General features: G+C 39.0%; 1 pseudogene across 1 annotated transcript in view; it reads right to left on the bottom strand.

Annotated features, from left to right (window-relative positions):
- Positions 1 to 11,608: 11,608 nt before the first annotated feature.
- The window catches only part of LOC147917075 (serine/threonine-protein phosphatase 4 regulatory subunit 2-like), a 30,587-nt pseudogene continuing 19,013 nt past the window's right edge, over positions 11,609 to 23,182 (bottom strand). Inside the window, exons 5-11 of the transcript XR_015552246.1 lie at positions 18,841 to 18,934; positions 16,956 to 16,993; positions 15,996 to 16,070; positions 15,364 to 15,524; positions 14,387 to 14,667; positions 13,931 to 13,932; positions 11,609 to 13,885 (exon numbers count right to left, since the gene is read on the bottom strand). The product of XR_015552246.1 is annotated as a serine/threonine-protein phosphatase 4 regulatory subunit 2-like (transcript). The remainder of the gene's footprint in view (positions 13,886 to 13,930; positions 13,933 to 14,386; positions 14,668 to 15,363; positions 15,525 to 15,995; positions 16,071 to 16,955; positions 16,994 to 18,840; positions 18,935 to 23,182) is intronic.

Genomic DNA, 23,182 nt, shown 5'->3' with positions numbered 1-23,182 from the left:
GCAATTTTCACCTGGAAGAGAAAACAGACCTTAAATCTTTTGTCGATGGTATTATAGGTTATTTCTCCATTAGACAAATTCTAGGCATTTCAATGATTGGTAGCAGCCTTTGAAGTCTGTTTTTCTGCTAATTTTCCCCCAACCTCAGTTAGGTTCTGAATTGTCAAAAGTAGGACCAGGCTAGTCATGAGTGACTACAGACTCGGAGGACGTTAAGTATGCATTAAAACAGCAACCCCTTAGAACAGAGGTTGGCAGATTTTTTCCGTAAAGAGTCACATAGTAAATATTTTAGGCTTTGTGGGCCATATGGTCTTTGTCACAACTACCCAACTCTGCCCTTGTAGCGAGAAAGGAGCTGTAGACAATATATAAAGGAATGGGCGTAGCTGTGTTCCAATAAAACTTTATTACAGACACTGAAACTTGAATTTCAAATAATTTTTCACGTGCCACAAAGCATTTCTTTTTTTTTAAACCATTAAAAATGTAAAACCATTTTTACCTCACCAGCCATACAAAAACAGGCAGTGGGCCTGTAGTTTGCCTACCCGTGAGTTAGAAAATGAAATAGATAAAACACTCTGGAGCAAACTTAAGGAAAACATGCAAACCTACATGAGGAAATTTACAATTTTTTTGAAGTCACAGAAGTAAACTTGAACAGAAGATATACTATGTTTCTTGGTTAGAAAGATCCAACATCATAAAGATGCCAATTCTTCCACAGTTGATTTGAATATGTATTGTGATCAAATTAAAGTACCAATGGATCATTTTTCTGGAATCACACAAGCTGATTCTAAAGTTCATATGATATAGTTAAAAGTACTGTATAATAAATATATTTGAAAGTTGCTAAGAGAGTAGATCTGAAATGTTCTCAGGACAAAAAAGAAATGGTAATTATGTGATGGGATGGAGGTGTTAGCTAATGCCACAGTGCTAATTACTTTGAAATATGTAAATGTATCAAATCAATACGTTGTACACCTTAAACTTACACAATGTTATATGTCCATTATATCTCAATAAAACTGGAAAAAAAGTTCATGTGAAAAAACAAACAAGCAAGATTAGGTCTGAAAAACCCAGAAAAAGAAGAGCAATGAAGAGAATCAGCTGTACTAGAAATTAAAATACACTAAAATATTGGCAATTAAGCCCATGTGGCATCAGCCCGTGCGTGGACAGATAGAACAACAGAACAAAGTGGAAAGTCCAGAAATAGACCCAATGACCCAGGAATTTACTATGTGATAAAGGCAGCATGTCAAATTGGTGTGATAAAGATTAAAAAGAGCTTTTTAATAAATGATGTTGGGCCATAAAGACACACTTAATTCTAACTTCACACTACATATCAGAATAAACTCCAGGTGGACCGAATAGTCCACGTAAGAAATGAAACCATATAACTTAAAATGGGGGAAGCCTTTCTAAAAATAAATCCAAAAATAATTTAAATCTACAACCATTAAAAGAAAAGACTCACGGGCCCGGCCCAGTGGCATAGTGGTTAAGTTTGTGCGCTGTCCTTCGGCGGCCCAGTGTTCACAAGTTCGGATCCTGGGCACGGACCTACACACCACACGCTATGTCATGCTGTGGCGGCGTCCCATATACAAAGCAGAGGAAGATTGGCACAGATGTTAGCTCAGGGTCAATCTTGCTCACAAAAAGAAAAAAAAGAAAAAGAAAAAACTCATAAATTCAACTACAGAAAAATAACTTTTTTGCTTGTGATTTTTTTTCCATGCAAAGACCAAAGGAAAAAGACCAACTGGATAAAAAAATGATTGCAACTCCTATCACAGAGTAAGGGTTAATTTCTATAATGTATAAAGAGTTCCTGGAAATACTAAAGAAAAAGACCAACAACCCAATAGGAAAATGGGCAAAGGACGTGAACTGAGAGGTCACAGAAAAATACCAGCGGCCCTTAAACACGTGGGAACCCACACCGTTGGTGAGGCCGTGGGAAACAGGCACCCTCATAAACAGCTGGTGGGAGGACAAAATGGCATAACTCTTATGAAGGAGAATTTGCCGGGAACACCCAAATTAGTGAAGCAGTTGTCTTGTGACTCAGGATCCCACTTCTGGGAATCCACCCTACAAACACCGCTGAGCATGAGTCAAATGACGTATTTACAAGGGTATCCACTGAAGCCTTATTGTAGCAGCAAAAGATTGAAAACAAGTGTACATCGCCCTATGAGATACAGTAAAGAGAAAATGAAGATGATCTCTTGTCTTGGGTGTGGGGTGAGTGCCAGGATCTATTAGGGGAAAAAAGCAAGGAACACAACAGTATGTTTAGTGTGTTACCTTTGGGGAGGACTGGGAAATAAGACTATAAATTTTAATTTGTTTGTATTTGCATCAGGAAACACTGGAAGAAAAAGCACCAAACTAACAAAAATGGTTACCTACAGAGGGTTGGGGGGGAGCACGATGGGGACATGTGTGGAAGCGAGTTTTATGTCATCTTGACATTTTAACCATTCAAAAAAATCTAATTAAAAAAATGATTTCACTTGTTCATTTAAAAAAACTTCTGGGGCCTGCCCGGTGGCGCAAGTGGTTGGGTGCACGTGCTCTGCTGTGGCGGCCCAGGGTTCACCAGTTCGGATTCCGGGCACGCACCGATGCACCACTTGGCAAGCCATGCTGTGGCGGCATCCCATATAAAGTGGAGGAAGATGGGCATGGGTGTCAGCCCAGGGCCAGTCTTCCTCAGCAAAAAGAGGAGGATTGGCAGATGTTAGCTCAGGGCCGATCTTCCTCACACACACACAAAAATTTTTTTTAATTAAAAAACTTTTATTGAGCAATGTCCTCAGCTCATATGAAGACCTGGGTGGGGGTGGAGGTTGGGGAGTAAGTAGACAACGTGAACACATGGTCATAAATGTGTATATTTTTACATATTGAAAAATGAATCTCTGAATATCTGCTTTGGTGTAAATGGAAAATAATTCAGTTCCCTTAGTAAGAAGCCAAATCTAGTTATTAATTGGAAGTGCAGGAGTATGAGAAAAAGAGATCGAAGAATTAGAGGGACACTATTCAAGATGCAAGTGCATTCTCAGAGACCGACAGTCACTATCTTCAACAGAGCAGAGCCCCTCTGGGGGGCACACCACCACACTCAACACAAAATGTCATTTCAGAGACACCTTATTTAAAATAGGACAAGCCTGCCCCACTCTCCATCCTCCTCCCTTCTTGATTTACATCCATAGCACTTATCGCCGTCTTACATATGTTTCTGCTTATCTTGTTTGTCTTCATTAACTGCTGTATCCACAGGCCCAGCCTCATGAGTAGTCCCTGAATAAATACATACGGATGAACAAAGGAGCAGGTCACTGCCTGGATTCATTGATGGCTCTTTCTGAGATGTTTGATTCCAGCATGCTCGTTTTATCTTCTCAGAAATCTGGATGCATCTCTCAGTTGCCGTAGGCCAGGGGCGGTTGTGGCCACTGCAAGAGCATATGCAAAGTAGTCATCACTGTTCCTACTGCTGTCACTCCAATCGAGCTCTGTGTGTGGCTGGTACATGCTATGCGTTGAAATTAATCGCCACTGAAAATGTGTCTAAAAGGCTTATATACTACGATTCCACATTGAGACAAAAAGTTATCATGCCCCTCCAAAAAAAAGTTATCATGTCCTGAAAGTCATGGAAACAGAGCAGCAAGGAATAAATCTGACATTAGTAAAGAAAGTCATTCCTTCTCAGAATGACTGAAATTCCATATTTTCTTGCCAAGCAACAACCACGAGTTTTGCAGAGCCTAAGAAAGGGAAATACCCACAAAGAGGGGAAGCTGTGTTTTGTTAATTGCAGGATTGCCCATCACAAGCCAAAGCGGTGCAAACAATAGAGAAATTGCAAAATTCGTTAGACGACAGGAAGTTGTCAAGCCAGGAGGGACTGTGGTGACTGGCCCTTGCACTGTGCAGGAATATCACTAAGCATGTGTCATATTCCAATGGGGGGCCTATTTTCTTACTTTACAGGAAATAACAGTGTGTCTTACAATTTTAGATGGCTTGAAATATAGTGTGTGGTTTGCCTGACAGATAATTCCCCATCCTCCCCTCCACCACATCCCCAGGGGCAAGGGGTCTATTTCACACATTACTTAATAATTCTTTAAGGGATAAAGTTCAAGGGCTGGTTTAGTTTTGTTTTGTTTTTCCTGGGGGAAGCGATTTTAAATGTCCCAGTCTCAAACTGCTCGAACTGAGCAAGCAATGGCTGCAAGCGAAAATATCATGAGATCACTTAAAGGGGCGCTGGTTAAAGAAATCATGGTTCATCAATACACTGAAATACTAAGCAGCTGTTGAAACGGCTGGGGTGGCTTTCTAGGTCCTGATGTAGAAGTATCACAAAAATACCTTAAATAGGGAATGAAAAAAGGCAGAGCATCTCAATGTGTGCAATGTGCATTCACTATGGAAGGGGGTGTCAGGGGAGAGGGAGGGATAAACATTTCACGCTTGTAACAGTATAACACTGTCTTTGGAAAGATACAGAAAATTTCTTCAAAATGCTGGTTTTTGAACTTGTATGCATGTAGTGCTTACTATATGCCAGACCCTATTCTAATGGTTAATCCTCATAACAGCCCTATGAAGTGGGTACCTCATCCTCATCTTACAGACACGCAGAGATCACACAGCCAGCAAATGGCAGAGCTGGCCCAGAATCCTTGCTCTTAACCACTATGCCCTGCTGGTCAGAGCACGTGCCTGGGGCTTGAAGAGGAGGGTATAACTGAGGGATTGGGAAGCAAGGGTAGCAGGACAGAAACAGTTTGATAGATATGATTTTGTTCCACTTGAACTTTTGCCAGCTGTGCATTATCTAATTTTTAAAATAAATCTTAAAAACAGGTCATGTACTCAAAATGTCTAGCTAGAAAAACATGGGTGATAGAAAAAACAAGGTGAGGCTAGATGGTGAAGTACATGGAGTATGAAACTGAGAGCCTGGGTTTGAGATGACGAAGCCTTGGATGTACCTCAATGTAGGCAAGTCTACGCGGCTCTGAGAGCCTCCGGATCCCTAGAATGGCTTCCTCTCTGCTGCCCTTGTCCTGATTCTACAGGCCTTCCAAGACTAGACAGCACCCATGCACAGCGGATAAGAACCAACGGGCTTTGCAGTCAGAGCCCCCTACTCCCATCCTGACCTTGCACCTCAAAGGGTCCCAGGGCAAGCTGCCTTTCTTTACCTCAAATATCTCATCTGTAAAATGGGGATAATATTGAGCATCTCATAGGGTTGATGGGTAGATTAAATGAGGTAATGCATGACGTGTGCTAAGGACAATGTGGAGCATCAAGTGCTCAATTAGTGCTCACTGAATTATCCTGGTATTGAGCAGGACTGAAGCCTCGACTTTGGTTCCAGTGAAAGCGCCATGTTCCCCAAAGACAATACAGATTTTCCCCTCCCCATCTCTCCTCTTTATGAGAAATGGCAGGTCCTGGACTAGATCTAGCTTTATACCCACAATTACATTGAAGCTCCCAACAATCCGACCAGGTAGATACTATTATTTCCCCCCAACTTTAAAGATTTATTTATTTATTTATTTCCCCCCAAAGCCCCAGTAGATAGTTGTATGTCATAGTTGCACATCCTTCTAGTTGCTGCATGTGGGACGCGGCCTCAGCATGGCTGGAGAAGCGGTGTGTCGGGATCCGAACCCAGGTCACCAGCAGCAGAGTGCGTGCACTTAACCGCTGAGCCACAGGGCCAGCCCTCTCCCCAACTTTATAAATGAGGAAACTAAGGCTCAAAGAAACACTGTAACTTACCCAAGGTGCCTCCGTTGGGGACTGGGAAGGTGTGACTTAACCCTGTGACTGCAGCTCCCATGCCTCTCTACTCTGCCCATTACACCCTGCTACCTCCCTCGTTATCCTGCTCATCTCTCGAGGCCGAGCTGAACCTCATCTCATCTGAGGAGCCCTCCCAGACTGCCAGAACTGCACTGAAGTGTCTCTCCTGTGCTTCTCTTCAAGTTACATGCCACCTTTAGCTAAAAACTTGCATTGCTTACTGTTCTCCAAGGGTGACTGAATTCCTCACAGGTCAGAAATGGACTGAGTCTACTCTTTTAGGCCCCCAAATACATAGCAACTCATACACGTTGCCACCTAACAAGAAACAGGTACATTTTTTGCATCTGTACGTCGTGTGTACCTCTTCTTTCCTCCATTTGTCACAATAAGTGAAACTGGATAACCATAAACGCATTACATGGGATTCAAACTGAACACTCAAACACGTGGAATTCTCTCTGTGGTCTATTAATTTTTTAGAAGAAACTATGAAAAATATTGGAGACTTCTGTCCACCTCCTGTATCTGTAATACACTTCTAATAGTCAATACAATACAAAACATCATGACAAGACTGCAAATTCTATTGCATTCTGGATCAGCAAATATTAACATATCTTTAGTAGTTTGTTAAATCCATAACCTCTGACTTTAAAATAACTGACATATGTGATGTGCTGTTGGACCCTCCCTGACACACCTCAAGCTATAGAGTTCTCACTCGCAGTCACAACTGTGGCAGAGGCATTTTTGACAAACCCACATTAGAAATTGGTCCACATCTTACAATTGAAACATTATAAATGCTTAACTACTATAATTCACTCACATTAGGGACTAAACAGCTTCGTGTATAATGGCCTGAAAGTTAACTATATTTATATAAGAAACTATATTCTAAATTCCAACCATGTTACTTAATTTTAGGCACCCAGTCAGGTTGAAAGTGGGATCACATGCATTCCTAAACGCACATGGGAACTGTTAGTCACCATCAACTGAACTTACCCCTCCATTCTGTAGCATTGCAAGCAATGCAAAGAAAAACAGTATGATCCGAAATGAAGACAGCTGAATTACTGATCACATATTTACTCCATTCTCAGCAAATATAAGCGGCATTAAAAGTCTTGGAGTGGGCCGGCCCGGTGGCGCGAGTGGTTAAGTGCTCTCGCTCCGCTGCGGCGGCCCAGGGTTCGCCAGTTCGGATCCCGGGCGTGCACCGATGCACCGCTTGGCAAGCCATGCTGTGGCAGTGTCCCACATAAAGTAGAGGAAGATGGTCATGGATGTTAGCCCAGGGCCAGTCTTCTTCAGCAAAAAAAAGAGGATTGGCAGATGTTAGCACAGGGCTGATCTTCCTCACACACACACACAAAAAGTCTTGGAAGCCTGTTCAACTGCAAAGATTTCTTTACACAAACATTATTGGGCCGGCCCGGTGGCTTAGCAGTTAAGTGCGCGCGCTCCGCTGCTGGCGGCCTGGGTTCAGATCCCGGGTGCACACCGACGCACCGCTTCTCCGGCCATGCTGAGGCCACATCCCACGTACAGCAACTAGAAGGATGTGCACCTGTGACATGCGACTATCTACTGGGGGGCTTTGGAGAAGAAAGAAAAAGGAGGAGGATGTTAGCTCAGTGGATGTTAGCTCAGAGCTGGTCTTCCTCAGCAAAAAAAAAAAAAAAGAGGAGGATTAGCACGGATGTTAGCTCAGGGCTGATCCCCCTCACAAAAAAAAAAAAAAAAAAAAACATTATTGACCAAATATCCAGCCCCATTATCCCATATCTAAAGCAGGACTTGGCTGGTTTACTGACACAACTTCCCACTTGTAGAAACACCTGTCCCGTCAGGTGAGGGTGTGTTGCTGCGCCTGTCCATAGGTCAGGGATAGCTGGTCTTACAGTCACAGAAGTCTTCTGTTATTGGGACGCACATTTCCTGGTGACTCACAGACTAACTGCCCGTGGATTTCCTGTCAAGGACGCCCAGCAGTACGTACTGCTCCCAATTCCGCAAACCAAGCAGCAAAGAAAGCCTTCAGGGACGCACTCAGCACCCTTGAGGCAGGCAGAAAGTAGCGGCATTACAGGTAAAACTTAGGCATCCAAAGTGGATCGTGTAGACAGTATCCACAAAGCCCACTAGATTTCAACTGTTACCACTTGCCAAACACAGAGCTAGCTCGCAAGGTTAAAAAGTGAGTTAACAGTGGAGTCTGCAGACCAGGACACAGGGAATTGCTGGCAATTTTCTTGTCATTATTTTTCGTTTAAAAAAATGCATTGCCTTTGGAAAGGAAAATCCTGAAAGTTTATAAATAACTCCAAAGACCACCAACTCTACTGCGGAATTTTAAACTAAAAAAATGCCTGTTGTTCTGAAATTGTTAGACTACAAGGGACTAGTACACTCTTCATCCTCAACAGGCAAGTAGCCTGAGATTGTGCATCTTCTTCCTAGTCAGTGGAAGAACCAGTCTTCCTACCATTAACCCAAAACTCAGCACTAGCTGTATCATTTAGTAAATAGTAAAGGGGGATAAATTAGAGATCAAATACGAATGAGAAGCCGAAACCCAAAAATACTAAATTCAGAAACATGCTGATTTGTACGTACTATCTTCTGAGTCGAGAGCCACAAATGTTACCCTCTACTGTCACCTACCATGCAGTAATCTGTATAAAGAACGAGAGCCCAGAATTGAAAGCAGCATCTACCCTGTCTACTTAGGGCAATTCTACACTTCTTACCATGTGGTTGTCTGAAAGTGATATTTCTAAAATGATTCTAACACAAATGTTGTAGATCTGTGCATGCAAACTGGTGCCAAATTAGGTCAAAAGAGAAGTTTTTACGTGGTAAATCTGGCTTTTGTCAGCTATCAGGCTTGAGTTGCCCAGCAAAGAACAACTGTCCATTCATCTCAGATGCGCCCTCTCTGCAGAAATATCGTTATCACTCAAGAAACAGAGCAGTAATACAGTCATGCATTAAGCTTTCCTCCCTATAGATGAGGAACTGCCTGTGGATCCTGAACTATCTGAGGTGAGTGGGGAGGGGGAAGCAGAGGCAGGTGGTGTGAACTATTACAGCGAATAATTCCTCACATAAAGGTATTATTCTAATTTACATTTTATTGCATTATGAAAATAATACATTTATTTGGCAAAGTAATCTAGGCTCCAAGTTGAAATGAAAGAAAATTCTGAAGAAAGTACAGATTTTTGCGTGTGTGTGAGGAGATCAGCCCTGTGCTAACACCTGCCAATCTTTCTCTTTTCTTGCTGAGGAAGACTGGCCCTGGGCTAACATCTGTGCCCATCTTCCTCCACTTTATATGGCACACCACCACAGCATGGCTTGCCAAGCAGTGCGTTGGGTGTGCACGGGATCTGAACTGGCGAACCCTGGGCTGCCGCAGCGGAGTGCACGCACTTAACCGCTTGCGCCACTGGGCCGGCCCCCTGATTATGTTTTTTAATGTGAAATATTAAGATGTAATCTAACCAATACATACCAGCATTCTTTTTTGTTTGTGGGGGGAAGATCAGCCCTGAGCTAACATCCGTGCTAATCCTCCTCTTTTTGCTGAGGAAGACCAGCTCTGAGCTAACATCTATTGCCAATGCTCCTTTTTTTTCCCCCCCAAGGCCCCAGTAGATAGTTGTATGTCATAGTTGCACATCCTTCTAGTTGCTGTATGTGGGATGCGGCCTCAGCATGGCCGGAGAAGCAGTGCATCGTTGCGCGCCAAGGATCCAAAGCTGGGGCCACCAGTAGCAGAGCGCACACACTTAACCGCTAAGCCACGGGGCCGGGCCAATACTAGCATTCTTATTAGGCCAATAATCCAGTAAATCTAATTATACTAATTCCATATGAAATTACAATGAGTTTTTGCATTCAAGCCATTTTATGATTAGCACAAATCTCGAGAGAACTGAGCTTCATTTGATGAAAAACCAATGTATTTAAGAAACTCCTGTTCAGGAGACAATTTGAAACACTACCGAAAATTTTTATTGCCTTTGGTTCTAACAAGTTGCATTCTCATCCTTACAAGTTACATTTCTCATAATCAAACCCTGTAGCAGCATTAGATTCTGCCCAAGTACCTTTATAAGGAAACTAGTATATCACGTTACTTGAAAAACTGCTGATTTTACAAATGCAAAAATGCATACATACATGCCTTTCTACAACAGCAAAACAAAATACCTGAACCTCCATGTTTTAACAGGCCGTACCTCCCGGCCCAGGATTTCTGGGACACCTTTGCAAGGCAAAGGGTTATAGCTCCATGATGGGCAATTCACTGCTCTGGCCACACTTCTGAAAGGCGTAGTTACAGGAAATCCTAAGCAGGTTAGGTCAATTGATCTAATAATCAACATTTAAAATAGGACATTTTCCACTACTCGTTTCTGCTCCTGCTACATTTTCAGAACTGAAGAGATTTTTTTTGAGGAAGATTGGCCCTGTGCTAACATCTGTTGCCAATCTTCCTCTTTTTTCCTTTTTCTCCCCAAAGCCCCAGTGTATAGGTGTGCATCATATTTGTCGAGTTGTAGCTCTTCTATGTGGGACCCCGCCTCAGCACGGCTTGATGAACGGTGAGTAGTTCCGTGCCCAGGATACAAAGCTGCGAACCCCAGGCCGCCAAAGCAGAACTCACGACCTTACCCACTGCGCCACCAGGCCGGCCCCCAAAAAGATATTTTTAAAATGTACGCAGATAATCTGTTTTTACTTTTTAAAAGGCAAAAGTGCTAAAAACATATTACATATATATTCTCACTTTCCTCATCAGCACTTCAAATTCTTTTTATATGTTAGGTTCAGAGTCTAGAGTGTAACGGTAAACAATCTGCTCAAGGCCAAAAGAGAAAATGATATTTTTAATCACTGAGGTCTTTGTTCTTCATTTAGACCTTTTAATATGACTTTGCTGATGTGTGTTAAGAAATGTGCTTAAAATTAGCCTTTTAAAAATTCACATCTGGGGCCGGCCCCGTGGCTTAGCGGTTAAGTGCGCGCGCTCCGCTGCTGGTAGCCCGGGTTCGGATCCCGGGCGCACACCGATGGGCCGCTTCTCCGACCATGCTGAGGCCGTGTCCCACATACAGCAACTAGAAGGATGTGCAGCTATGACATACAACTATCTATTGGGGCTTTGGGGGAAAAAAATAATAAAAATAAAATCTTTAAAAATTCACATCTGAATCATTTACTGTTAGGACTGACATTTTCATGAAGCCAAGTCTGTGCAAGTGCACCTATTCATACTTGTGTCAATTCACTTCCAAATGGATGTCGATATCTTAAACCAGCTGAACAAGGTTTCCCAGTTTAACTACAGAAGTATTCCACCTATCCTACAGAAGATATTCCATGAGCATTCGACAACTATATGTATAAACAGCAACAAGTTTGATCTATGATCAACATATGAATATCTAATAAATATTAAAACTATTAAACTGTAGATTAAAATGCAGATCTCTCATAGAGTTAAGTGATGGCATTTTGGTACATTCACCATGATTGGATTTTATTTAATAAAGAAATACATTTGCCCTTGCAAAAATAGCAATTGCAAGTTTACAAATAAAACTACAGACCTCCAAGTCATGATGCTAAATCTTCAACTTATAACCAACAAAATTAAATCAATTTGTTTACAAATGGTCCATGGCACAATTAAAATAAAAAATATCAAAAGGTCACAAGATCTTAAAGAATACGTTTATTGACAATAATTTCATAAATATTCTAAAGAAAATTTCAAAATTTCTAAACTTAAAATGTTTAAAATCTGTCCTCATTAGAAAAATATTCCTCAACAAAATAAAATAATAGATCCCTACAAATGAATGTCACATTTAAAATTTGCTTCATTTTAACATTTTTTGCAAAATTAAAAAAAAATGACAATGTGATTTTTCTCCCCTCTTGAGTACAGTAAATCAACAGTAAGTTTTTATTTCAACTATTAGACACATTCATAAATATATCACCTAGCTGCTGTGAACCTGACGGTCAAGTCAGTCAGCAGTATATTACCCTACAAACATAAACGGAGCCAAATCATTTTAGTATTTTTAGTTATAGCAATTTAAGTAGTCCAAACGTAAAACTCGTGGTTGCCGCCCAAATCGCCCCAAAGCATATGATAGTGTCAGAAACTGTTTGCATCAGTTTTATAAGTTCATCTGTGTACTTCAGGTATCTGAAACTGAAAAAGGGATTCTTTCATATTTTGATAAAAATGTATTAGAATATTTCATAACATTAATATTCATTGCTTTATACGAATACTGTATTGAAAGCCCAAGCATTCAGTTTACACACAGAAATTATACAACTATATACCACTTCACAAAGGCAGTGAACACATTACATTCTACAAAATCTACTGTACAGAAATTTAAAAATTATAAATATCAAAAGGTACAGCTGAAGGAACAAGTATAAATTTGGCAGCCAGTAATTCTGACAGGGAAGTTGCAGTTGTATGACTTTAAACCTGTGAATTTGAAAATGTTGAGTTTAAAGTAAGCATTGAGCTTTGTGTTGATCTGAAAAATATGACACTGGCTGTTGAAGAAGCATGTTCAAAAATATTTAATTCACTTCAAAATGTCATACAAATTACGGTGGTTTCTATGCACCCTAAAGCTTCAGTCATTTAGCTCCGGTACCTTATTAAAGTAATATATTCCAGTACAGTGGTGTTTCACACCATTGACATTTGCGTACTCTAGAATAATTTGGAAACAAATGTGTAATATTCACAGTGTTCAGAACAGCAAGCAAAAGGTCTAGGAACCTGCCCAGCTCTTCTGAGATGGTCTCATGGCAGCTTTTATAAGCATTCATTCCACAAAACAGTAAGCTAAGTTTGAACATAGTTTCCCAGATAAAGCACATTTTCTCATAAATAAGGAAGTCTTTTTCTTAGGCACCTCAGAAGTATACAAAAGAATTTTAGTTTGAACAGATCTCTTGGAATATGTTTAACCTGGTATTTCAACAGACCTAAGATTTCCAGAGTTTCACAAGGGCCAGATTTTATTTGAATTACTCACAAGAGAAAGAAACTGTCTTCTGAAAGAGCTGAACTCAATCATTATCAAGTCATCTCTTATAGAAACAGAAAAATATAACAATTTCCCCCTTAGAATAATATATATATATGTATATATGACTTAAAATTCCATTGTACATAGTCAAACAATAAAATCTGGAAACCAGCAGGAAACCCTATAATTCACAAGTCAAAATGTTGCAACTATGACCAAAATATGAAAACTGCTAGAGCTGTCAGAAAGAGACAAGTCAAAAAGCTTCTTGCGTATGTATCAACTAAACGTGATATTTTCCAAAAGGTTTTCAAAATTATAATTATTACCTTTCAGTTTAAAAACTTTAATTCTAAATTTAAAAAAAGATCTATACACAAACCACTGATTTGACCAGACCAAAAAAAAGTCAGCGGTAAGCAGGACCCAGAGGAGCTGACAGTCACAGTTCTTACAGGTACCACTCTTTCAGGATTTGTCCTGTAGAGTCCTTTACTTTACAACCTGCTCCTCTTGTAAAACTCAAGGTCCACGTTATTACATAAAAGTTTTATACAGTGTAAAACCAGAGCTATATGCAAAATACTGCATCTAAATATTTCTACATAGTTAGTCTTGTTCCATTGGTTCATCTGTGACTGCTGTGGCTTCGTCGTCATTTTCCATGGATGATTCTGAGGGAATCTCTCCAGTTTTACTGGAATTGGATCCTACTAATTTTCCTGTCTCATGGCAAACAGAACCACTACTTACAGAGCTTGTATTTTCACTACCTTCAGAATGTAAATCTTTCTCAGCTTGAGTCAGATCAGATCCCTCCATTTGATTATTTTCCTCAGAAGTCTCTTCATTCACAGTTAAGGCATCATCAATTCTTTTTCTTGATTTTTTCTTTCTGGGATCACTTCTCTTGATGTCATAAAAGACTGAAAATAAGCAAATGTTGTAGTTAAATTTTATTTTCAAAATACCTCTACAGTTAAGTTTCGTGAATTCTGATACTCTACAGTTCAAGTCATATCCCTTGAAACTCAGCAGCAACTACATACAGGTGGGAGAAAAGCCCAACATCAGAATTATAAGGAGTTTCATTATGTTACATTCTTTCATGCAAAAATGAAGTACAAGAATTTGAGGATCTCCTTACTCCACTCTTTTACAGATGGTCTCTAACCTTTTTTTTTTTTTGGTGAGGAAGATTAGCTCAGAGCTAACATTTGTTGCCAATCCTCCTCTTTGCTGAGGAACATCGGCCCTGGGCTAACATCTGTGCCCATCTTCCTCTACTTTATATGGGACGCCGCCACAGCATGGCCTGATAAGCAGTGTGTAGGACTGCCCCCAGGATCCGAAGCTGCAAACCCCAGGCCAATGAAGTGGATCATGCAAACTTAACCACGACGCCACCGGGCTGGCCCTCTAAATACCTTCTTCTTCCTCTTCATCCTCTTCTTCATCCTCTTCTGTACAGCGCTGCCTGGTACAAGTGCTTTCCTTGTCTTTATCCTGAGATGACGATGATGCTTCTGTTCCTTCTACCATAACTGAAGAAATTTCACTAACAGATGTCTGACTGGCCATCTCACTTTCTTTGTCAAATCTGAGTCTTTTTACCTCACGCCCCTCAGCTTCCACAGCATCTTCATCTGCGTGTTTAGTGTTTACAGGGCTCGCTGAGGAACCTTCTGATTCAGATGTCGGAGAGTCACTGTAAATGTTTTTGTAAAGTGTCATTAATAAGATAGTTTTCTTCACCTTCTACATTCTCTTTTTTAAGGTCTAAATTTTTTAATTGTATTTCATTGTCAAAGTTAAATTATAACATCTGGGCAAAGAAAAACACAAGAAAATCATTTTGAGGAAACCTCAACTGCTTAATGAATAATTCCAATAGGAACTAGTCAACAAGTTATATGACCTTTCTGTCCAAATCTCCAGTAAGTTAAATGTTCTCTCATAATAAAACTATAAGTCTTCCATATGGACATAGTCTTTAAGTCTTTCCCTTAATGTGATGCAGAAAATTTGAGATGGAATATAAATACAAGGTTTCCTTTTATAATCTACATTTACAAAATTTCAACTCCTTTACAAATAGCTTTTTTCTCTTCAAGTGACTTTCAAAAACAAGAAGTAAAATGCATCACGACTACTTTCCTTTCTTAAGACTCTACTATAAACAGGATCTCCCCAAATTAGCATTTTAAAGCCTTTTCTATGCCCATCTTCAGCATATGGTGATGCTGCAAACAGAAGTCATAGCTCCTATAACCACAAGAAAATCTTGTTCTATCTCTCAAAACAATTCGAAATTGTAAATGAGTGCTGAAAACCATCAATAAATGTTAACATTTTATGAAATGTGACAACATTTTTTGTTTTTAAATATAAATCACATACAAACCTGTGATTTTTGTCCTCATTTTGCTGTAAGTTTGACTCTTTGCTGTCTGTGCTCTCAGGCAAGCCATTTGTTGTCATGGGTACTGACAAAGAAACCTTTGGTCGATTAAGTGGCCTAGGCGTTCCAGGCCCTATGGTAAGATATGGTAAGATATATCAGACCTATGGTAAGATAAATGAACATCATTTTCCCATTTTTGTAAAAACTCATCCCTCCCGGGGCTGGCCCAGTGGCATAGTGGTTAAGTTCGAGTGCTCCGCTTTGGTGGCCCAGGGCTCGTGGGTTCAGATTCCTAGTGCAGATCTACACACTGCTCATCAAGCCATGTGGTGGCAGTGTCCCACATACAAATAGAAGATTGGCACAGATGTTAGCTCAGGGACAATCTTCCTCACAAAAAAAAAAAAAGAAGAAGAAAAAAAGTCATCCCTCCCAAGGTTTGTTTATATGAAAACATCACATAAGTTTTTGCTGAAATTTTAACTTGCAGATCCATGGGTCACCAAATTAATTCTGTTTAGTATGTCCTATATCCTCCTTAAAATGCCCAATTTTTTAAAAAGTATATTGAAGCTGCTACTCAAAATTAGGAAAATGCAAATTCTTTGGATATTAAAAATCAATAATCTCACCTCTCTGTATAACTTGGTGAATTTCCAGGAAACATAACACCATTCAGTCTATTTAAACCATTAGAATTGTTTTTCCTAGGAGAAAAGAAAGAACACTGTTATGGGTGGTTTACTTCTTTAATTTTGACTAAGAATCACAATCTACAAGATCTTTTGTAAGATCTCATGTCACAGAACCAAACAAAATGACTTCTTTGAGAAATAACATAATTATGAGATTATCTTACTATCTCATTTAACAACACAGGTATATTCTTGGAAGAGCTTTAAAATGATTTCACTGTTGTTGTCTATGAAATCAGAGATATTTTAACCTTAAACCAATGTTTCTAAACAGGGGGAAATACCTTCCTCACAACCACTTTCCCCTGCCCTGCATCCCCACGGGACATTTGGCAATGTCTGAGGACATTTTTCAGGGGGGAGAGAGGGACACTACTGGCATCCAGTGGATAGAGGGCAGGGACACTGCTGAACCTCCTGTAATTCTTTCCAGGACGTCCACTCATGACAAAATGTCAACAGTGGCAAGGACTGTGCCCTGAACTGACATCTTAATTGGCTATATAAATCTTGACAACTGGAAACACTTTTCTATCATGAAGAGGAATGTTATCAAGCAGCTATTCCCAACCTAGGAGTTATGCCCTAGAGATGCCCTGGAAAGGTAGGAAGGATGGGATCCCAGGGCCCTGAGGGCCACAACAGTCCATAAATCCAACAATGTTAAGAATATAGTAAATCACCGATCTCTTTAATCCAAATCCCTTTACTGCAAAAACACATAAGTAATATTATTAGTAACACTCTACTTTGGGGACTGGACAGTAGATTCACAAGTATTGATAAATGTTATCATGTTTAGTTACATATAAAATAAATGCAACCTATTAAGACTAATATATTAGAAATGATATAATACTTAGAATATACAGGAAATAGAAAAATGTCTATACTTACTCTGAAGAAGGATAAACACAGCTAACAACCATCACATTCTGCAATAACGAAAATTGGTGATTTAATACAAGGAAAAGTACTACAACATCAAGTTTAATCATTTGTTTTTAATTTCTCAAAATCACCCTGGGAGGTTAAGTTTCCATTTATTCTAATTCTACTGAGAAAAGAAAAGAAATGGTTAAAAATGAAAACTCCCAATCAAACAACAAAAACTAAAACAATAACAAAGGATCAAAATCTAATATCCTACTATATCATTTATTTTTTTGCTAGTCTTTTTTTTCCACTCTAGTTAATTTGAAGCCCTGGCATTATATATTATATCTAATAGAGCAGAACTATGCTCTCTTATTTTAGGTAGAATCACCCCAAGATATTTAGAGACTGAAGTATTTAGGCCGAGTATAATGAAGTCCTTCATAAAGCAGTACCCAATCCAAGGCTTGATGTGTAGCAACATAAACCCCAAGGAAAGAGACTCAAATCTTTTTTATAATATCATCTTCCTGGTATTAACTTTATCAACAGGCAGTAGTCACTAAGAGTTTACTATGAGCCAGAGTAAGTGCTTTACATTTAATCCTCCTCACAGCCCTATTACTATCCACATTTTAGAGATGAGGAAACTGAGACTTAGGGTAAGTACCTGGTCCATGGTCAGACAACTACGAAACACTGATTTGAAGGCAGGGCCACTCCTGGTATGACTACTGTGGCACTGCCTCTTCATTCAAAGGTCGCCAAAATGTAATTATTACAAGTCCCTGAGCTGAAAAATAAGTACTGACGAACCATCTCAATTTCCTGCCCTTCAGAAATCTCATTAAATTGAGGGCATGGGAGCTCAACAAAACATAGTAATCCAGCAAGGCCTAAGAGCTACTGTAAATCACTAAGTAATGGTCAGGATTCCTGCTCCAAGGGTAAAATACATTGAATTTGAATTAGAACCTTAAAATGAACATTGGATTATGTTTTAGGATCAATCACTAACTGAAGGAATTAGTAACCCATTGGTCCAATCTTGGTTCCCACAGGGCTCCTTCATTCGCTTTTCATTCCAGACAAGTAAATTTCTTACTTTTCATTACCTCAAATACCTTGAAGTTTTTGTCTATCACGTTGTTTCCTTTGTCCAGAGCCCCCTTTCCCTTACTACTAACATCCCCCCACTCACAAAAAACCTAATGCTTCCCTCATTCTTAAATCTGACCTGTATCTTTCTCAATATCTAAGTTAAATGCTTTGCATCGGTGATTTTCCAAAGTTGCATCCCTCTGAATTCCAGAACTGAATAAATTCCTTGGGTTAACAAGTTTGCAAAGCACTCTATTAAAAAGTTAAAATGTCAATTATAAAACTTCGCAGAGGGCCGGCCCCGTGGCTTAGCGGTTAAGTGCGTGCGCTCTGCTACTGGCGGCCCGGGTTCGGATCCCAGGCGCGCACCGACGCACCACTTCTCTGGCCATGCTGAGGCCGCGTCCCACATACAGCAACTAGAAGGATGTGCAGCTATGACATACAACTATCTACTGGGGCTTTAGGGAATGAATGAATGAATGAATGAATGAATGAATAAATAAATAAATAAATAAATAAAAACTTCTCAGAACCTTTAATACGTTGATGTATACAGTGAATTTCCAAGAAACAATAATCTGCTTTTCCCAAACTTAATTGATCACAAGCCCTCCTCTGCCCTCTCCTATTAAAATCTCTCCCTGAAACTTAGAACACAACTTGGAAAATAATTTAGGAAAAACTTCAGGCAGACTGAGAAACCTATTTCAAGAAAAGGTGCCTGAAACTGATCTTACTCAGTGTTCTTTTCTGAAATCTATTATGCTGCAGTTTAATATAATTCCAATGATAAAATAAATACCTTTTCTACTCCTCTGAGAAATTTGTCTGTTCCTGTATAGTTCCTCCTTGGATCTGTTAGCAATTCACACAGTCACTGAAGAGTAAAAGGGATAGTGTAAAACAATGTAATTTTATATTCTGAGGTCATTAATTATCAAGAGAATTAGGAACACTATTACACTGGCTATTTAAAGCTTTATCTAGTCACCCATGTGTTAAGCTACAAAAGAAAACTGGGGAATGAATCGATGTGTCACTTAAAAACAGGCAAGACAATAAGCACACCTACCTTTTTATTTAACAAGAAAACCATTTTTCCTTCCTTGCCTTAAAAAGCAATAAAAAGGAACATCCAAAATTAACAAAAAGCTTCAAAACTGAGAAAAAATGTTAACATTCTGAATTCTGATGATTCAATTTTAAGTTTACAAATGAAGGAACACAAATAATAAACTTAAGAGTTTATTTTAACACAGAAACTTTTCCTCAAGCATTCTTTTGCACACAAAGATTTCTTTACAGTGTTCCAATAAAAGTACAAATGTTTTGTTTTTGGATAAAATAAGACAAGTCATTCCAAGGAAAAAGTATTAGAAATATGGCTCTGCTCCATAACTACAACTTTACGCACAACCTACATGTTACATCAAACTTAAAATACATACAACAGACTCAAAGTGCCTTATTATTAACTTTATCAAATACTTCAACCATAATCAAATTTTCACTTGATCAATAGCAAATACAAAAGTGACATAAGTTGGAACTAAAATCATTTTATAAATATAAAATGATTGAACATACCACTAGCAGTCCTCAGAATTACAATGTGAACAGCAAACATGAGACTAGATATGACAAATGCAGCTAAAAAGTACAAACATAAAGTTCAGACTTAAGTATTTGCCATACAAATCTATTTATTCTTCTTATAAAGAGAATTACAAAGCCTCAAATTATTAGAGTTAACATACACCAAGTTCTTTACTGTTTATAGGCAGTTTGACACAATACTCTCCCCCACAAGGTAAGGCAGCTACTGAGTAATACTGCCAGGACTCAGACCCAGTTTCCCTAATGTCAAATCCCATGATCTCCTTTCCACTATACCACACGTACTTAAAATCAGAAGTTTATTTTCTAATTGGACAAACTACATTTAGTTCTCATATTCTTAGCATCAATACTATTCTTATGTCCTTATAAAGTCAGTGTAAGATTTACAACAAATTTTGAAAAGGTATAGAGTAAACGTTATTCATATATAAACAAACATTTTAGTTATCTGAGAGACCAAGAATCAATCTTGAGAATTCTCAGGTAGCAGCAAAACCTAAAAGTCAGAAAACTACCATTCTGCCAAAAGACTGGGCACCAACTAAAGATGAAATGTTTGCCTGACATCACAAATATTCAGAAGCAGGTAGAAATACAGAACTTCTTTGATGTTCATCATGATTGTCATAGGAAATTCCCTTGGGTTTCTGAGAAAAAATACTCTTTTCCTTGCTTTTGAAAACCTATTCAGAGTGAAGCATACTGTCAAAACTAAGAATTTTTAAAATGCAAAAGAGAAGCACAAGGCACACCAACAACATTACTAATAATGAAACAGTAAGCTAACACATCTGTTTTGTTCATTCCTATAAAGACAACACATACTTGGAAACCTACAGCTAATACACAAACTGTAACTCCATTAAAAAAAAAAATTAAAGCATTTTCCCAAGGTACATATATAACAAATAACATCCGTTTCCAAACTGTCTTTTCTCATATTTGAAAGCTTCTTAAGGGCAGGATCTCTTCACATACGTTACGCTCAATATATAATGTATTTATTACACATCTATCTGAACTGCACGTCATGACTGCAGAGTATTAGTGGTACACCTGCACCTTAGCCCCTCTTCTAGTTCACTACTCCCCACCCCTTAAACACACACACCACCTATTATGCTAGTCCCTCACTGACTACCTCACGGTGATACTGTAGTTAAAAGTTCATACATTATTCAAAAATAAACAAAATAGCACCAGTGTTAAGAATATTCAGGGCTGGCCCCATGGCTTAGCGGTTAAGTGCGTGCGCTCTGCTGCTGGCGGCCCGGGTTCGGATCCCGGGCGCGCACCGACGCACCGCTTCTCTGGCCATGCTGAGGTCGCGTCCCACGTACAGCAACTACAAGGATGTGCAGCTATGGCATACAACTATCTACTGGGGCTTTGGGGGGAAAAAAATAAATAAATAAAATCTTTAAAAAAAAAGAATATTCAAACAGTACCTAACCGGCAAATCCTTCAACAGATATTGTTGTCTAGTTATGTCTTTTCCTCTAACTAAATTTCTTTCAAAAAACACCAAAAACTAGTACTTTCTCTTAAACTAAAATTAGCTTTAAAAGATGAATAACTTCCTATTTAACAATGTTTACACTAAAGGTTTTGGCTAATTTTCTTTAGGAGGGTAAAACTGTAGCCAATTATTAACATTGTATGTTGGTGAATATTAATACTGCTTTTAGGGGAAAAACATGTATTGTGTTTGCAGAGCGATGTCAGCAATAATAGCCAATGATAAAACAAGTTTCCAGTCTTAGATACGTTCAGAAGCTTTCAAGTCATTTTACCAAGTGTCCAACAGATGGCACTAAAATGTCACACAACACCTCCTTTCCTCACATGAACAGGCTAAAATACATAAATAGAACACTACTGATAAATAAAAGTATCCACTGAAAATACTAATGTAATTTTGAGAACTGCATTAAAAGTTTCTTTATAGTTTGTACTTTTTAACCTTCTACATAAACATGAGAGCCTATGGTAAGCTAGAAAAACTTCCTCAATAGCCAAGCAGTTAGACATGTCAATAATTACAATTACAAAAACAAATGCTAATAACGTTGTCTACACAGTGCTATGACAACAGAATAAACTATACGCCAGGGAAGCAAGCATCAACCTTAATTTGAGGCAGGCCTTTAAACGGAGGCATAAGAATAAACCAGATAAACAGATCCAGAGAGAAGGCTTGGTACAACTGCATGAAAGGTTTGCTCGCCGTTACTCTTCCATTAGACATAGCACATGAAACAGTTTATTTTAACTCCTGAAAACATTAAGGCTTTTTCCAATAAAAATCACGGGCTAAGGAAAGACACAAGTGCTAAGAAGAAAAAAATGCACACTACCCATTCTCAATGAAAAATCTGAACCAGAATCCCCAAATTTGGGGAAATGGAGGAAGGATGTTCATTAGCAAAGGTAGACCGTAAAATAAATAACTTAGTGGAAAAGTATTCTGGGTTATTTAAAATAAAATACATTCAGTTTACTCTGCAACATATTACCTTTTTTGCCCACATAGTAAGATGAGAAACTAAGATTATATAAAGAACTAAAAAAAAAAGCTTTGAAAAAAGACATGACTAGCTAGCATTTAAAAAACAAAAGTACGCCTACAAAATCCAATAAAACTTGGGCGAAAAAAACCCAAAACCACATTATTAAATAAAGGATCCACATTATTAAGTAATAGGTCCTTTCAAATGGCATTACTCAGAAACACTACAGAAAATGGTTGACCAGTCCACTTTTAATGTACAAATTATAGAGAAGGGTGGTTAAAAATACCGGCTAGCCCACGGGGAGACCTTGGCCAAGCTGACTTTACCTCTCTTAAGTCTTCATCTCTTTATGTGGAAAACAGGGATTCTGAAAGTGTACTTCTCACATGATGGTCATGAAGACTAAACATGACATGATATATACAAATCACTTAACAGCACCTGAAATATTTTATAAAGTGTTCTATAAATCTTAGTTTCTACCATCATCCTGATCCCATCTACTATTTAATGAGATTGCAGGAAGGCACAAACACTCCAAAAACCAACTACAGAGAAACAAAATCAAAAAGTATATCTTTGTCTTTAAAAATATTCCTTTTAATTCCAAGGAAAGCAACTAACCCTGATTAAATAGGATCACACATTTTACATTAGTTATATATCTTTTTTTGTTTGTTTTTTTTGCTGAGGAAGACTGGCCCTGGGCTAACATCAGTGCCCATCTTCCTCCACTTTATATGGGACGCTGCCACAGCATGGCTTGCCAAGCAGTGTGTCGGTGGGCGCCCGGGGTTCCAAACCGGCGAACCCCAGGCTGCCGCAGCGGAGCACGTGCACTTAACCGCTTGTGCCACCAGGCCGGCCTCTACATATCTTAATTTTACTGCAATCTGTCCCCATTTACGAATAAAAAAAAAAAAAAAAGACCAAGTTTTGTATACCTAAAAGCTATAGGAATTCAAATATCAAGAAAAGCTACTGAACATCAGAGAAAGACACCTAAGCATA

This window comes from Ceratotherium simum, chromosome 5 (genome assembly GCF_057802395.1).
Source record: "Ceratotherium simum simum isolate JZ-2026a chromosome 5, ASM5780239v1, whole genome shotgun sequence".
NCBI classification, from domain to species: Eukaryota; Metazoa; Chordata; class Mammalia; order Perissodactyla; family Rhinocerotidae; genus Ceratotherium; species Ceratotherium simum.
Note: the sequence above shows the minus strand (reverse complement) of the source record. Positions and strands in the feature narration are given on the sequence as shown.